Raw genomic sequence first — 18,477 nt, 5'->3', positions numbered from 1 at the left:
AGTTGACCCTAAATAACAAAAATTGTGAGGTCATCCACATGAGTGCTAAAAGGAACTAGTGAAACTTCGGTTACACGATAAATCAGTCTAATCTAAAAGCCGTAAATTCAACTGAATACCTAGGTATTACAGTTACGAACAACTTAAATTGGAAAGAACACATAGAAAACGTTGTGGGGAAGGCTAACCAAAGGCTGCGTTTTATTGGCAGGACACTTAGAAAATGTAACAGACCTACTAAGGAGACTGCCTACACTACCCTTGTCCGTCCTCTTTTAGAACTCTGCTACGCGATGTGGTATTCTTACCAGGTAGGACTGAGTACTTTCAGAAAGTTCGAAGAATGGCAACACGTTTTGTATTATCGCGAAATATGGGAGACAGTGTCACAGAAATGATACAGGATTTGGGCTGGAAATCATTAAAAGAAAGGCGTTTTTCGTTGCGACGGAATCTTCTCACGAAATTCCAATCACCAACTTTCTCCTCCGAATGCGAAAATATTTTGTTGACGCCGACCTACATAGGACAGAACGATCACCACGATAAAATAAGGGAAATCCAGAGCTCGTACGTAAAGATATAGGTGTTCACTCTTTCCGCGCGCTATACGAGATTGGAATAACAGATAATTGTGAAGGTGGTTCGCTAAACCCTCTGCCAGGCACTTAAATTTGATTTGCAGAGTATCCGTGTAGATGCAGATGTTGAATGATCACTGTTTGTGGGGCGTTCAAGTGCGCGGTCATCAGCGCCCGTACAAAGCCCCAATGCCTACACAGTCCATTTTCTTTTTACAATCCAGTCTATTCACTTTCACAAAAGATGATGATGATGAAATGTTAAGGACAACACAAACACCCAGTCTCCGGGCAGAGAAAATCCCCAACCCGGCCGGGAATCGAACCCGGGACCCCGTGAGCCAGAGGCAGCAACGCTAGCCCCTAGACCACGAGCTGCGGACAATGATCACTGGGAAACACACGGAGCTGCTGCGTACTTCTATGAGACAGCGTTATCACCACCTGACAAAGTTTGAAAGGTGTCTCATTATGGGTCTGCAGTGTGTCAGCTGGTCGAATCGTGTCATACATTTGTTGGACATTCGGATGTGGCAGAGACCCGATGCTGGAGCACATGGGGACATCGTCATGGTTCCGATCGATCACGTCTGAGCACAACAATGGAGGATCGCCGTATTGTGCACCAAGCACACTGTAGCCCCTTCCCATCTGAACCTGCCAGTCGAGAACAAGTGATGGATTCGCTGCAACGTTATGTGACGTCCTGTACAATTGGTCGGAGACTAGCAGCAGCCAGGAATTGGTGTCAAATGTGTAGGCTGCCGTTAACACCGCAACACATGCGGCTGCGTTTAGTGCGCTGCCGTGACGGGGAAGCATCAGCTGCTGATGAATGGCGTCGCATTTCTTGGCGAAGAATTGCGTTTCTGTACTAACCTGGATGACCATCGTCGGCGTGTTTGGCAGCGACCTGGGGAGAGGTACCATCATTCCAATGTTTCCAAGACCCACAGTGGTATTATTCTGGGCGTCATGGTCTGGGTAGCTTTTATATACGTATGACTTCAGGTCATGACTGGAGGGAACTCCGATGGCACAGTGGTACGTCAGGGTCATCTTGCCTCCTAATAGGATACCTCTCATGCACCAGCACCCCAATGCTCATCCACACACGGTTCGTATCTCTATAAACTGTCTGCATGATGTTGATGGTACAAACGTATGTATTCTAGACGTAAATGCGTCCCGTACATGCAGCAGAATTTATCATTTAGGAGAGTCTAGGCTTGTTCCATCGGTCTGCGTCAGTCTTCTGTCTCTTCTGTCTCGTAGTCGTAGATCTTTCTGTTTCTGCCGTTCTTGCTGCTTCCTCACCGGTCACCTCAGGCGCTGAACCCGGTTTCTCCACAATGAGAACCACAATCGCAAACAACAGTCTTGCCTTATCAAGCGTGATTAATACCAACGTCACACCCGGCTGAAAAAGCCACTGTTTGTACAGGATGTTTCACAATTCACGTTACACACTTTTAGCTAGTGTAGAGGAGACTTGATCTACTAAGTTTTACATAGGAATCCGTGTCCGGAAACGTCATCCAACGACGCTACATAACATCAAAATTATAGGCGCTGGCGCCTGCAAATGTTTGTATATATAGGGCGATTCAGTGATTATGCTACCAACATTCTAAGGATGATGGAAAAGGATAAATCTATCAATTTGAGATAAGAGTCGCTGTAATGGAAACGAACGTGTCGAAAGTTATAAGCGGAAACAGTCCTGGCTCTAAGCACAATGAGACTTAACATCTGATGCCATCGGTCCCCTAGACCTAGAACTACAAAAACTTAACTAACCTAAGGACATCACACACATCCATGCCCGAGGCAGGATTCGAACCTGCTACCGTAGCAGGAGCACGGTTCCGGACTGAAGGGGCTAGAACCGCTCGGCCACAGTGGCAGGCCACAGTTCTGATAGATCTGATAGTGAAATACGTCTACTGATACTGTTGTTGTTTAAGATTTGTAGGGTAGGCAACTGTCAGAGGTGGTAGTATGGACCAAAGCAAGGAAAAAAATGTCCAGTAAACATGGGTTCTAAAATGGATACCTCAGGAGCTATGAGCATTTGTTCATCTTCGCTACTGTGAAACACATCTCACCTATTGATACATTTATCTGTCTTCATCGTCCTAGAAAGTTTGTGCCATAATCACGCAGTCACCTCATACATTTACGGGCGCCAATGTCTATAACTCTGACGCTCTGTAGCGCCGCTGGGTGACGTTTACGGACATGGGTTCCTATGTAAAACCTGCTCTATTAAGTTCTCTCAATAACTGCTAGAAGTGTGTAACATGAATTGTGAAATACCCTGTATATGTAAGTCTGCAGGCTTTCGCGGCCGTTGTCACTGAAGTTAAAATCTTCAGGTTTATTAGACCGCGTCGTGTTTCTTCTAAAATGTTCTACGTTTCGACCCCTCTGCTGGGATCTTCCTCAGGATCTTTTGGTGTCCATTACTGCTAGAACACTCTAGCAGTAGTGGACACCAAATGATCCTGAGAAAGATCCCAGCAGAGGGGTCGAAAAGTAGAACATTTTAGAAGAAACACGACGCGGCCTAATAACCCAGAAGATTTTAACTACCCTGTAAATGTATTTCTGTTCTTACGAGCTGTATGCGTTCTGTAAAAGTATTATCCTTCGTTCCACACATTCATAACTGATGCCCTCATTACTGATGGGTTAGTTTCTGCTTGCAGCAGATCGATGAATGCTTTCTTCCACTCTTTTAGGTGTATCGGTTTATTGCCTGCTTTCAAAGAGCTTTCTGCTTTATCCTGTTTTTCATGTTTAAGAATCTTATAAATATCTGATTTGCTTTTAATGATGGACCAAATCGTAGCAAAGCTTTCCTCCTCTTCGATTCCAACAACTATTTTTTGTTTAAAATGTCACTGCCGCATTTTAAACGTTCTAAAAACATGTGTCTAAAGTCGGCTGCCTCTTCCTTCCTTTCAGATCCCTCCTACTGGACCGATTACTTGACAGATTCTGTTCTGGTAAGAACATAACCTCGCACAGCGTTTGTATAGTCAATATTTCTAATGCTCGTCTTTTCGAAGCCAATAAAGCATACTTCCTACATGAATGCAATATTAGTTAGTATAATGTATTTGGAACGTGAAGTTTTCGATTAATTTCTTAACTAAGAGATTTCGATTCCGACTGTTCATGAGTCACCAAAGTTTCTCTTTGAATGTGTGGTTAGACGCTCGTCTCATTCGGTCATATATTCACCAGAAAAGTTGAGTGACGTGGTACCTGTGATGAGACCTTCCAGGATTGCTTGAGGAAGTTCCTATTGAGCAACGTTGGAGAATGCGGTAAATGTATGAAGAGGCACCGGCACATTTTGCTGCTGATGCAAGACGATATCCAACGAGCCAACACGATCCAAGAAGGACAAGTCGATCAGGTCCTATACCTTGGCTTCCAAGACCATCTGACCTTAATCCACCGGATTTTTCCGTCTCAGGTAACTTCGAAAAAGAGGTGTACATCACTCTTGTTGATACTACTGAAGAACTGAAACAGAGAATTGTATAGTCTCGTCACGTTTCACAAAATGATCTGGGAGTGTTTGAAAGAATTCGCAGCTCACTTCGTAACAAGTGCAGTATTGCGTCCAAATGTGAGGACAGCTCGTGTGAGCATTTTTTTATCACGTACGAGTGTTCCGTGACTGTAGTAACATGTAAAGTGCTGAAATAGTGTTGTAATATTTGTTAAAGTAGTTCATGGGTGAAATTTGAGCCCGGTTGTACGGGAACTTAATCGAAAGGTTTGCATTTGAAGGGACGGGCGTAAGAACTAGGTAAATCAATATTTTTTTAAACTCGTCAAAAAAGAACTTTAATGTTGGAACTGTGGTTATATCAATGTGTAAGTATACCACATAATTTTTATTTCGTAAATTAAACATCCTGGGTGCATCGAATATGGAAACAGAGTTATTGGCATTCCGTGTGTTCCCAAAATGAAACAATTTCCCAAAATGCAGTCAAATGGACTCTGTAAGGTGAAAGAAACAGGTAAGTAAAGCAAAACATAATTCCATAATAAAAACCACTAAACGAATTCCGGTTGTGATAATACTGCGATAGTACTCACATTACATATTTTAATTGTGGTGCAGTTGAATAAAGAACTTTATAGTACCAGGACGACAAAATTTTGGCAGGTTTTGCAGATCTTTATAGTTTGGCCTGGAAAATGGGAAGGAGATCTAAATGGCATTGTGACTGAGATGATATTGTCTATTATATTGTCTTAATAGGCTACGTTTGGAAAGGGCATTTTGCAGTGTACTTGGAGTCCAACCGCGTTTTCCAGTTTAACACCATTTCTTGATCTACACAGACCACAGTGAAAGCGGAAAGCTTATATTTGGACGCATCGATCATTGCCTTGAAATCTTCACGTGTTCCCATCAGTGCCTTTGCGTTCCATAATAAAACATTTTTGTCAACGGCCTTGCCGCAGCCTTAACATCGATTCCCATCACATCGCCGAAGTTAAGCGCTGTCGGGTTGGGCTAGTACTTGGGCAGGTGACCGTCTGGGTCTGCCGAGCTCTGTTGGTAGGCGGGGTGCACTCATCCCTTGCAGGGCCAATGGAGGAGCTACTTGACTGAGAAGTTGCGGCTCCGCTCACGAAAACTGACGACGGTTGGAAAAGCGGTGTACTGACCACACGCCTCTCCATATCCAGTGACCCCTGTCGGCTACGGTTGACACGGCGGTCGGTCGGTCCCGTTGAGCCTTCCAAGGCCTGTTCGGACGGAGACAATCCAACATGGTTATCGTACTCTAAGTGCGAAAGGCCACGCACAGGTAATGTAATTTTGATCTTCTTCAGGCCACTAGTTTGCCTGAGAGTCACATAATGAATGGAACGGAACACGGTGAAGTTTTTTATCATGACCACGATCAGAATCAGAAAATATATAGACTTCTTCAATGTCCTCACTCAAAGTATGAGTAATGAAGTCAAAAAGAAATGTCGTCAATTCATTTGTGCACTTTTGTCGCAATACATGCAGGGTAAACATAAAAAAGGATTCACCTGTTGTAAGAACAGGGATATTGAACGAGTACATCTAAAATTGCCGCCTGCAGTAACGTCATTGGTTGCTTTATTTGGTAGGGATACATATTTTGCGAAGTCTACAAAGATAGCCACCTTCTTTTTGTTTTTCCTTGCCTCCTGTTTACTGGGTGATGAGGGGGGTAGGGGGGGGGCGAGAGGTTCTATCAGATTTCTCTTTCCTCTGCCCTCTCGTAGATGACTGTGTCACCACTAACCTGTCTGCTTCTTTCCCCTCAACAGTTAACTTAACTGGTTTTTCCCCCTTACAGCAAAACATTAAATGCTAACATGTCTGGACTCGGTTGCTTTTTCTCCAGTTTCGAATTCTCAACACATGCGTAAGACCAATCTGAATCGACCTGTAACAGTAACTCAGTATCGAAAAAACGTGACTTACGTTGTTTTCTCTCTGCCTTTTATTTCGGATACATTTGAACTAACTAGAACAATATTTCATTCTAAAGTCTGTGGCAACTTGTAACCTCACGTGTGCAGTGATGTCATAATCGATTCGTCTGAGGACCCGTGTTTATTGCAAAGCCTTCGCAGTATAATCGTATACAATCACCAGTGTCATACATCTTGAATATAGGATAAAGTTATCACTGTGAAAGATTTCGTCAAAATCAACTATCTCAGAGACAGTGGATGAGGGGCCTACTATGGACATGTACACTTATGCTCATAAATTAAGGATAATGCTGGTACATGGTGAAACAAAGCTCTGGTGGGCGGTTTGCGGGTTTAAATCACCTCGGGGTATGACCATGCGGTGCATTTGAGCTGCGGTCGTCGCACGGTGGCGCTGGCAGCAGTCCACATACGCAGAGGAGTGTTGGTGCATGTCAGACTACAGTGCAGCGAGTAAGTGTGCAGGCGTTTTCAGACGTGCTAATGGTGACTGTGTGTTGAAAATGGCTCAAAGAACACATATTGATGACGTTATGAGGGGTAGGATACTAGGGCGACTGGAGGCTGGTCAAACACAGCAGGTCATAGCACGGGCCCTCCGTGTGCCACAAAGTGTGATCTCGAGATTATGGCAACGATTCCAGCAGACAGGAAACGTGTATAGACGCTACAGTACGGGACGTCCACAGTGTAAAACACCAAAAGAAGACTGATATCTCACCTTCAGTGCCCGCAGACGGCCACGGAGTACTGCAGGTAGCCTTGCTTGGGACTTTACCGCAGCCACAGGAACAGTTGTCTCCAGACACACAGTCTACAGACGACTGAACAGACATAGTTTATTGGCCTGGAGACCTGTAAGGTTCATTCCACTGACCCCTGGTCACAAGAGAGCCCGTGAAGCCTGGTGTCAAGAACACAGTACATGGTCATTGGAACAGTGGTCCCAGGTTATGTTCACGCACGAGTCCAGGTAGCTGCTCGACCACCTGATCCAGAGCATGCCAACCCATTGTGCGGCCTGTGCACGTGTGCTTGGTGACCACATCCCATATTGATGTCGGGGTACAGGCGCAGAAAACAGTGGCGTTTTGTAGCACATGTGTTTCGGGACAGTGTTCTCAACTTATCACTAATACCGTGGACTTAGAGATCTGTGTCATGTGTGTTCCCTATGTACCTGTGCTATTAGCACCAGTATTGTGTAGTGCCACGTTGTGTGGCACCACATTCTGCAATTATCCTTAATTTATGAGCATGAGTGTACTTGCGCTCCTGTGGAAGACCCGTAACGGCCCAACCTGCAGCATCTTATTAACCTTGAGGAAAACGACATTCAGAATTGTTTCGTGCAGTTGAGGGCGAATGCGAACGTGTATGGTCTCAGATGGGTCCTACTTTGAACGTATTTAATAAATATAGTCTCGTTTCTTCTGCACCAAGGAAAAAAAAAATCGTCCTGCTTAGACTGACCTAGTGAGACTCCAGTTTCAAATCCAGTTGTATATTTGTCTCTCTCTCTCTCTCTCTCCCTGTGTGTGTGTGTGTGTGTGTGTGTGTGTGTGTGTGTAGGAGGAGACGATCTGATTGCCCACATTGAGCTAGTTGGTAAAGTCTGACATTCATCACATAACATTTTCCGCTAATGCTAACGCCATTTGTTTTTTTATCTCAGCAGGATTTCCATTCAAGGTAATCACAAGATCTGTAAAAGTCAGTGGAGCGCGTTAACTTTCCTGTATTAATTACTCCTGTTCTGTGGCTATGGCGCGAACTGTTGGTTACTAATATATTCGTTTTATTTATATTGTTTCTTAGTTATTTAATCAAATGCCATAATTTTTTTTCCTTTTTTTAATACCGTAAATAACTAAAGACTTATTGTTTTTTTAAAAGATGACAGAAGCAATCAGTGCTCTATTTCTTTGTCAAAGATCTGTGCAGTTCTGTGACATTAATTGAAAATCAGTCTCGAGAGCTAAAAGAGTTGGTTCATTACTGTGCTATTCTCGAAAACTGCCTAATTTTTTGGCTTCCTTTGTTACTCTTTCAAGGAATTTTACAAACAGTAAGGACGCTCAGGTTAGACGGATATCATAGAATGTTTCAGCATTTCTTATAACGCTAGTAGGCGTCCAATTAAGAACCGCAATCCAGAAATTCTTGAAGAGGGCAGAAAAGAGGCAACAAAATCGTAGGAACCTGTAACTTCAGATTCAGGTACAAAAGTGCAGATCAGCTTGTCCTAGCAAGTCGATGCAACAGAATCTTCTCAGTATGCTAACGGCGTCAATTTGCAGAGTTTACACAATAGGAAACGAACGCTGTTCTCCCATCTCCTGAGGAAATTGCGGCGTTTCATTGTCCGCTTAGTTATATGGGAATTAGTGCCGGCAGGAATTTAAACCCCACAGTTTTCGCTCTAGCCTCGGGGTCCAGGAGTTTACGTGAGCGATGGGTTGCGCCCATTGTCCACCGTAAGCATACAAAATACAGGGTGCCATCGCTTTCAAAATCTTATTGCTTCCAGATGGGGCGGCCAAGGTGCGCTCAGAGCAAACCGCTCATTTTGATCAACGAGGTTCTACTGCACCCATACTTCATTTGACTCCTTAATCCTCCCCCCCCCCCCCCAAAAAAAATCCCAAAAAAGATCCAACCGAAGAAGTAACTGATACCAGCTCAAAATTGAAGCCGAATTTATGTTTCCAGCTGCGCTCAGCCAGTTCAGACTTCGTTTGCTGTCAGAGACTATCATTGGCAAATGACCAGCAGAAAATGGGAAGATGCGGCACATAAAATGGAAACCGAATATCGTCGCTGTGGTCCCGACGTCAGCTGACAGTGTCTCTAGTGTTGCGTTATGACATAGTGTGCATATGCTGTGTGTAGTGACTCGGGATGAGAAATGAATGTGCAATGTAGCACTAGCCTTCTGCATTATTAAATAATTTCCTTCTAAAGCAGTATTTTGCACTAGGGATAAACCAAATGATGTTCCACTGTTTTAGACAGTCTGGCCTTGTATTCGGAAGGTTGGCGGCTGCAATCTTCGTTCGGCCATCCTGACTTAGGTTTCCCGTTGCTTTCCTAATTAATTCAAAGAAACAGGGTACGTCTGGCCGATGTACGATTTTAATATTGCTGTTATATTATTGTTATTATTATTATTATTATTATTATTACTATTATCATTATTATTATTCACGTTTGAGTGCCACTGGATCACGTGATATACAAGAAGAGGCATTCGTAGAGTTGGACATCTAGAGAGAATGAAAGAAGACAAATTGACAAATAAGATCCACACCTTCTTCCAAAACAGACAAAAAAAATGGCAGGAAGCAAGACAAAGAAGAATTTAGCAGAAATGGAGATTGATCAGGAAACCTTACGCAGCACAGACAAATTCAGATAAGAAGTCATGAAATTCGAAAGTTTTTAAGAAGAAAAAGCAAACAGAAAAAAACCTGGAGTTAAATGGTTAGATGAGGGGAAAAGAGGTCATTCTGAGAAAATGGAAGGGTCTCAGAAAAGGATGAAGGAAAAGGTAAATAAATAGTTATCTTGACGTGGTGCTTAGTCGGCTTGATCGGTATTAAAATAATAATAATAATACACAAATAAATGAAATATACTCGGCGGGGTCAGGGATTTTCTCTGCGTCGTGATGGCTGGGTGTTGTGTGCTGTCCTTAGGTTAGTTAGGTTTAAGTAGTTCTAAGTTCTAGGGGACTGATGACCATAGATGTTAAGTCCCATAGTGCTCAGAGCCATTTCAACCATTTTGAATGAAATATAAATAAATCTGTCAGGATAGAAGATACATAGGAAATTTAATTCAAACAATGTTCTGTTCTAGGCGCTTCAGTTTGGAACAGCGCGACCACTACGGCCGCAGGTTCGAATCCTGCCTCGGGCATGGATGTGTGTGATGTCGTTAGGTTAGTTAGGTTTAAGTAGTTCTAAGTTCTAGGGGACTGATGACCTTAGATGTTGAGTCCCATAGTGCTCAGAGCCATTTGAACCAATGTTCTGTTATCTCTGTTTATTGTCTCCTGGCGACACAGAGGTTTATTAATATCATCACTCATGTACCTCTTGCAGAAAGTGCGGTGAATAACGGAAAATTTCGAGAGAAAATTTTACGGTAAAAAAAAAAAATAAGAAGGAAGATTAGAGTTTAACGTCCCGTCAACAATGAGGATACTGGACACGGAGCATAGGCATGGATTAGGAAAGGATGGGGAAGGAAATCGGTCGATGGTACCTTTCAAAGGTACCATCCTAGAACTTGCCTTGAGCGATTTACTGAAATCACGAAAAACGTAGATCTGGGATTTCAACCAGTGTCCTCCAGAATACGAGTACAGAGTGATTTTGGGAACAAATGTTATAGACCATGATAACATCGTGCCTCAGAATGTCAGAATACAGTTTCAATTCCTGAAACAATTCTACAGAAAAGATACAGTCTTTCTATTCAGTAGCTGTCCGTACTGGGACTTGTTGTGTTGCCTCATCAAGGAGGAGATGCGTATCAGCTGGTGGTACGAGCTTGCTCAGAGCGTACAAAACAAGGGGATTACTTCAGAAGCGTCTTGCTTAAGCTCAAGCATTAGACATTACCGTGTCTGCGGCAACTCTGTGGCATGGCCTTAGGAACATCAAGCGGCATGATTCATTTCTAAACCACTGTGATACGCCCTGGTTAAGCTGCTTTTAACAATTCGTTGATAGACTGAGGGTGGTAAGTCGCCAGACAATCGACTCGGATTCAGGATGACTGAGCCTCCAACTTTCATCCAGTGGTACGGACTTACGTTCTATGTTGTTTCACTGCATCACTAAATGCGAATTCCAGGAACTGTTCCCCTTACAAGAACAAAGCCGATTTGGTTCTTTCCTGTCACATAATTTCAGAGATTGTGTTGCGTGGTTAATGACGTCGCCGCCAACAGTACGTGCAGCTCTCACTTTATTTTTATTTTTTAGCCTGCTTCAGTGCTGATTCTCAAATATTCCACTCACTATCGTGCTTGGAAGATTCACGTAAGACAGGTAACTGGTGCTGAAAAACTGAATCGTCCCTTATTTGGTCCAACCTTATTTGGTACCTTATGGCTTCTCCTAGATCATTCTACACGGTGTGCCAAGAATATCTCTGCAGCATAGCCATTGTCTGTTCCATTACCAATCGTTTTAAAATCTGTCCTGCAGTTTCACTTTTAACAAGTAGATCCTATTACAGACGTACCCCCATACTTAGAGGACTCGAAAGTTACTACTACCTCTAATGACGACGAGTTTGAGTGTGACAGTGAAGTAATCTAGGCGCGTATAATAGGTCTAGGTAAAATCGAGTTAGTTGTTCGATGTTTTTACCGGCCACTCGATTCCGCTGTGACAGTTTTAGAGTCAGTCAAGGGAAGTCTACGGTCACTATAGCGGAAATATCCAGATCATGCAGTGACAGCTGGACATGACTTAAACCTACCGAGTATGGACTGGAACGTCTATGGATTCACTGCAGATGGTAAGGGTAGGCACTCTTCTGATCTTGTTCTGAATGTTTTCCGAAAAATGCCTGAACAAGTAGTCAGACAACACACACGCAATGGAAATATTTTAGACCTTATAGGTACAAACAGACCTGACTTTATCGACAGTGTCAGTATAGAAGAAGGGATTAGCGATCGTGACGTCAGGAGAGAGTTTATACTAGAAAAAGCAGATAAGCAGTTGTTAGCATCCCATTTAGACAATGAACGGACAAAATTCAGCTTCAGTATCACGGACGTAGAGGGATTACGGGCAGAGTTTAAAATGGTTGTAAATAGCGCTCTGGAAACGTATGTGCCAAGTAAGTGGATTAAGGATGGAGAGTAGCCTCCGTTGTTTAATAACCAAATTCGTAAAATGCTGAGGAAGCATAGACTGTTGCACTCCCAGTTCTGAAAAGAGCAGGCAAATTTTGGCGGGCAAAAGTTAGTAGAAATTCTGGCGTCCGGAAGAAGAGCAATGCGGGAAGCATAAGACTTTCACCGTCATACCTTAGCGAAAGATCATGTCGAGAACACTAGAAAAATCTGATCATACGTAAAATCACGAAGCGAATCGAAGACCTCTATCCAGTCACTCGTCGACGAGACTGGAGTGACAAAAGTAGACAGCAAAAGGAAAGCTGAAGTTTTATATTTCACGTTTCAGAAATCATTCACGCAAGAGGATCTACAAACATACCATTGTTTGACTGTCATACAGGCTCCCCCATGGAGGATATAGAAGTTGACATCGGTGGCGCAGAGAAGCAACTGAGAGAACTGAAAACAAGTAAGTCACCCATGTCCAAATGGAATCCCAATTCGGTTTTACAAAGACTGTTTTACGACTTTGGCGCCTTACGTAGCCTGCATTTATAGCGAATCTCTCGCCCATCGAAAAGTCTCAAGCGAATGGAAAAATGCATAGGTGACTCCTGTATATAAGAAAGGCAAAAGAATTAAACTGCGTAGTTACAGACCGGTTGCCTTAACATCGGTTAGCTACAGAATTTTTGAACACATTGTGAATTCGAATACAATAAATTTCATTGAGACAGAAAAACTTCTGTCTTCAGATCAACACGGATTTAGAAATCTTCGCTCGTGTGAAAGCTTGTCCTTTCCTTACATGATATTCTACAAGATATGGATGGAGGACAGCAGTCAAATTCCGTATTCCTAGATTTCCGGAAAGCATTTGACACGGTGCCCCACTGCAGGTCGTTGAAGAAGGTCTGAGTATACGGTTTAAGTTCCCAGATACGTGAGTGGCTCTAAGACTTTTTAAGTAATAGAACCCAATAGGTGGTCGACGGCGAGGGTTCATCAGAGACATGGGTATCGCCAGGACTGTCCCAGCCACGTCCGACTGAGCCGCTTTTGTTCTCCTTATACGTAAATGACTTGATGGACAGCGTGAGCAGAATTTACAGTTGTCTGCTGATGATGCTGTGGTGTGCGGGAAGGTGTCGTCGTTGAGTGACAGTAGGTTCAAATGGTTCAAATGGCTCTGAGCACTATGGGACTTAACATCTATGGTCATCAGTCCCCTAGAATTTAGAACTACTTAAACCTAACTAACCTAAGGACATCACACAACACCCAGTCATCACGAGGCAGAGAAAATCCCTGACCCCGCCGGGAATCGAACCCGGGAACCCGGACGCGGGAAGCGAGAACGATACCTGTGACAGTAGGAATAGACAGGATGACCTTCACAAAATTTCTAGTTGGTGTGATGAATGGCAGCTTGTCCTAAATGTAGAAAAATGTGTGTTACCGCGGGTGAGTAAGAAAGAAAAACAGTCCTGTAAAGTTCGGATACAGCATTAGTAGGGTGCAGCTTTAAACAGTCACTTCGATTAAATATCTAGACGTAACGTTGCAAAGCAAAATGAAATGGAACGACACGTCAGTTTGGTAGTAAGAAAGGCGATTGCTCGCCTTTGTTTTATTGGGGGAATTTTGGGAATGTGCAGCTCATCCATAAAGGAGACGGCGTATAGAATGCCAGTGCGACCCACTCTTGAGTACTGAGGCCGTCTGCAGAGCAATCCCACTGCCACCAGTGTACATTTCGAGTAAGGACCGCAAAGTTAAGATGCGAAAAATTAAGGCTCGAGAAGACAAGATGCGAGAAATGAAGGCTCATACGGAGGCTATTAGACAGTCGTTTTTCCTTCTCTCTGTTTGCGAGTGGTCAAGAAAGGAAATCAGTAGTAGCACTAGAAGGCATTCTCCGCGATGCACAGTACGGTGAATTGGGGAGTATCTATGTAGATGTAGATGTAGGTACGTAGCGTTCCTTGTTCTGCAATCACGAGGATGCTGCTGCGATTCTCGCTAGACTTATCAATTTTTCTTAGTTTTATTTTAATCCTATATTTATTACCAAATTGAAGTAGTAATTAACAAATATTTAATGATAACTTTTTACTAAAAATAACTTCTTCTATTTTAAACTACTAACTACATGAAAGTCCGAGAACTCATTATAAGTTAGGATCTGCTGACGAAACATCAAACAGTGAAAATATGAATTTTGATATATTTGACTTTTCAGTTAACAGTAAGATATTTCGCATTTTGTACCTTATGCATTCGTCGCATAAGAAGAATATTTTTGCAACACAAAATGGGAAGATTATTCTTTTAAAAGAAGTATCTTCAGCATAATAGTTGGTAGGGTCTTTACGTGTATTTTACCATACAGACAAGGTAATCTCAAAATGTTGTCTACTGGCAAAATGGTTTTAAACAACTTCTTATTAACATTGCCTTGATCACAGTATATGGAACGACAAAGTTGACCGGTTTTGTACTGACAGTCGATTATATCACACAGTTAAAACACAGAATAGCTAAAAATAAAATAGTTATTGGTAAACATAAAATTGGAAACTACATAAATATTAAACTAACATATCCATCCGGCTTGTTACAACCCGTGGAGTGTCACAGCCATGTTGCGTACATATCGCTCAGACAGCACGAACTGCCGTTCCTCCTTCTGTGTCTGGCTTTTATGGTCCAAATCTGTCAATACAGGGCGCAAAACTATCCCGGCTTAGACATGTGACTGGAACAGATATATTATGACTAGAAATCGGAAATTAATAACGTAAAAAATAATGACATAAAAATCATCACAATTCAGTCATGAAGAATTGTCTAAATGGTGATACTTTCTCCATTTGACTGTTGTTTATTTTCTGCTGGATATACTTCTGTAACTTCGTATTTGTAGCAATATTCAAGTGATTCTGCAGTTAGTATATCGATTCAGTAAATTATTACTACATTACAATTTGCACCATGATACCGATACAGGATATGTTGTTCGTAGATAGTATACCATTACTCTCCTTTCAAAATTGTTTACGTTGCATACTGTAGTACATGTCAAGAGCTTCATAATCATCACGTAACCGTACAGGCATCGTCTTGCATATGCCAATTCTATCGTATGCTAGGGTGCGAAGTCAAAGTGTCACGTAAGCTGTCTGAAATGTACTGCGACAGGTAATGTAAGAAAATTCGGAAGGACACTAGTGGTATCTTACCCATTAACAGCAAACTCGGTACAGCTTTAAAAAAAAGGGTTCAAATGGCTCTGAGCACTATGAGACTTAACATCTGAGGTCATCAGTTCGCTAGACTCAGAACTACTTAAACTTAACTAACCTAAGGACATCACACACATCCATGCCCGAGGCAGGGTTCGAACCTGCGACCATAGCAGCAGCTCGGTTCCGGACTGAAGCGCCTAGAACCGCTCGGCCACGGCGGCCAGCGGTACAGCTTTGAATGGTATAAATTGCAATATTGTAATACTGGTCTTCCTAATGCTGAAATGTATATTTAGGTTATTCGAACGCATAGCTATGGTTTCAGAAGACATCTGCGTCAAAGCTGCGAGGCATTCAAAAAACGACACATTTCAGTGGAAAGAGAGTCTCTCCAAGATTCAATCTATTCATATAATAAAATTGTAACTGCTCAATGTATTTACATAGAAGACATTTAAGAAAACTTAATATGCGTGTTGTCCGTAACAGCAGTACCTGCCAAAACTATTACTTTATGAAATTTTGTTTGTTTTTCTGTCTGTCTATCTGCCCGTATGTTTATATGCCCATTACACCAAAACTACGGCGAGAAATTGAATGTGGTTTTCACAGTTGTATTGTTGGAGGTCTAACTTAAAATCTGTTATCTGGTGCATGCTTCCTCCCGATACGTCATGTAGAATCAGTCTTTTCCTTAACAGGGTCAGGAAGTCAGAAACCACAGCAGATACAGGGAAACTGTCTTAGAAACCTTTAGGTGCTTTTTGGTGAAGTTAAGTTTGTCATAACCAAATTTTTGGTCAAATGTGAGTTATCCATGAAAATGAGTAAAATTGGCAAAAAAAAAAAAAAATGACGTGGATCGACTCAGTTGCGTGTACAGATCATTACAGGATCATATAATTATGTTGACAGAGAAAATCGGGACAGCAGAAGTTTTATAAAACAAAACTAAATGAACCAGGATGGAAATGATGGAATCCGTAAAAAGTACTATTTTGGAACGTTTTATCATCATCATAATACTGTTAACAGTTTAACCCCGTTGTCCATAGACATTCTTGAATTCATTTTTGATCGGTGTAAATAATATCGTTGATAAGTTTGTCGAGTTGACGCTACTATTATCGTTGATACGTTTGTCGAGTTGACACTAAAGACCTATTTTCGCTGACAAGTTTGTCAAGCTGACACTAAAAATCGCTTTGGTACATTTCTTCAGAGGTTCAAATGTTATATAAAGGAAATTGTTTAATTTTCGTAATTTCTTTAAATTCAACACTAGACCCCTTATTCAGGTTCACTGGCATTTCACACTTGAAGTATCTGTATCTGTGTTTACAAGTATATCAATTTTTTACCGTTGCACCCTTATGAAAGTTTCGCCTTCAGCTTTTTATAGCCGTTTTTTCACAGATAATAAACTTCAGCATTTTTAAAAATTTGTGAGGGTTCGAAATCCACGGGGACTAAGTTGCGGGCAAAAGCTAGTTCGTAATATGCGTTATGACGTTGTTGCAGAGTGCACCAGGAGGCTGGTGTGTCAGAACATGGAGCGTAGAGACAGTTTCTTATCCTTGAATTCACTAAATGTAAGTTTGACGACTTCACACCAAATGTCAGATAAAGGCTCCAACGGACAAAACGATCAGTGGATGGCACAACACATGTCGTGTTACTGGCTGCTTATGTGATTCAAAGAAAACAGGCCAGCCCGGACCGTCAGCAGAGAAAGTGGAGAGAGTGCGGGAGTCAATCGTCAGGAGCCCAAAAACATCGACGAACCGTCCGGACGGAGGATTGGAGCTATTATAGTCAGCTATCTGGCGCATCCTATGCAGTCAACAGCTGGTGAAATCATACCGGCTGCAGGTGTTACACGCACTGACTACTCGAAACAAAGAGCTCCATTCTGCCTGTTGCTGTGACTAGCAGCGGTCACTGGAGGAAAACGGTTTTTCGCAGAAGTTGGTCTGCAGTGACGAAGCCACGTTTCTCGAGTCTTGAAGGCGAATCGTCATAACGTGTTTGTCTGGAGACCAGAACCTCCACACGAGATTGTGAAACACATTCGTGATTCACTTGAAGTTAATATCTTTTGTGCCACGTCCTTTTCAAAAGTTTATGGACCATTTTTCTTTGCGGAGAAAAAATGTGACTGTTTCGTGTATCTGCACATACCGCAGCAATGTTTTATGCCGTAACTATGAAGGACAGTGCAGACTTCATTTTGCAACAAGACAGTGCTCCACGACAGTTTCTTTCATATGTCCGTGATCACCTCATTGCTGAAATGCCTCAGCGTTGGACTGGACATGTTTGTTACGACGACTCTCTTCTTCGGTAGCCTCCACGGTCACCTAACTTAATTCCACACGATTTTCTTTTATGGTGTTAGGCATCGATTGGCTTTTTAAAACTTCATAAAAGAATAATAACGACGGGATGATATTACAAACGATACATATAAAGTTATTCTGAACACATTTCTATGTTCTCTGAAAGTTGCTTTAAAACAGGGTGCAAGCACTAAAGGGATTGGAACACTTGCAGAGTTTGACACTTGCACAGTGGGACATTTGCACGGAGCCTGCGACTCTTCAGGCAGCAACAGGTGAGTACAGGCTCCCTGAGCATTTGTTTCCTGTCTAGAGGTGTAGTACAGTGTGCTACAGTTTACGACTAGGAATTAGTTTTAACGTACGATGAAAGGTTAAACAAAACTGTTTCAGGCCGTCTTCAGAGTAAGGTTACATATCAACATTTATATATGAGAAGCATCGTTTCAAAACATATTAAATGCAGTCAAGGTCGAAATACAGTGTGATGTCCTTTCACCCAACTGTGGTATGCTCTTTAAATTGTTGAGTCAGATCAAGTCATTTCGTATTCTATCCCATAGTAATTTAGTGCTGGAAAACATGAACCGGACTAAATCGTGTTATGTAAAACGCAGCCGTCGGTTCAACATGTATTACGTTCAGGACATGTTTCCCAGTCACCGTTATCCACCAGCTCTTTTGTTAGCTGTTCCTGCTATTTTTATCTTGCAGCTCAGTGGGGTATCGACTATATGACCAAGCATTACGCAGGCCAGCGCAGTCGAAATTCCATTGTTGTATCCTATGAGGTAGGTAACAGTGTTGTTCATAATAAAGCTATTAAAGTGTTCAGTTGTCATGCTCTTTGTCAAACGTCATTATTATTATGCAGTAAATAGCTGAGTAACTCATTATTACGGAACAGTAAGCCAGGCACCTTATCGTTCTCTTCC

Source organism: Schistocerca americana, chromosome 2, assembly GCF_021461395.2.
Source record: "Schistocerca americana isolate TAMUIC-IGC-003095 chromosome 2, iqSchAmer2.1, whole genome shotgun sequence".
Taxonomy (NCBI): Eukaryota; Metazoa; Arthropoda; class Insecta; order Orthoptera; family Acrididae; genus Schistocerca; species Schistocerca americana.
This window is presented reverse-complemented; position numbering follows the sequence as displayed.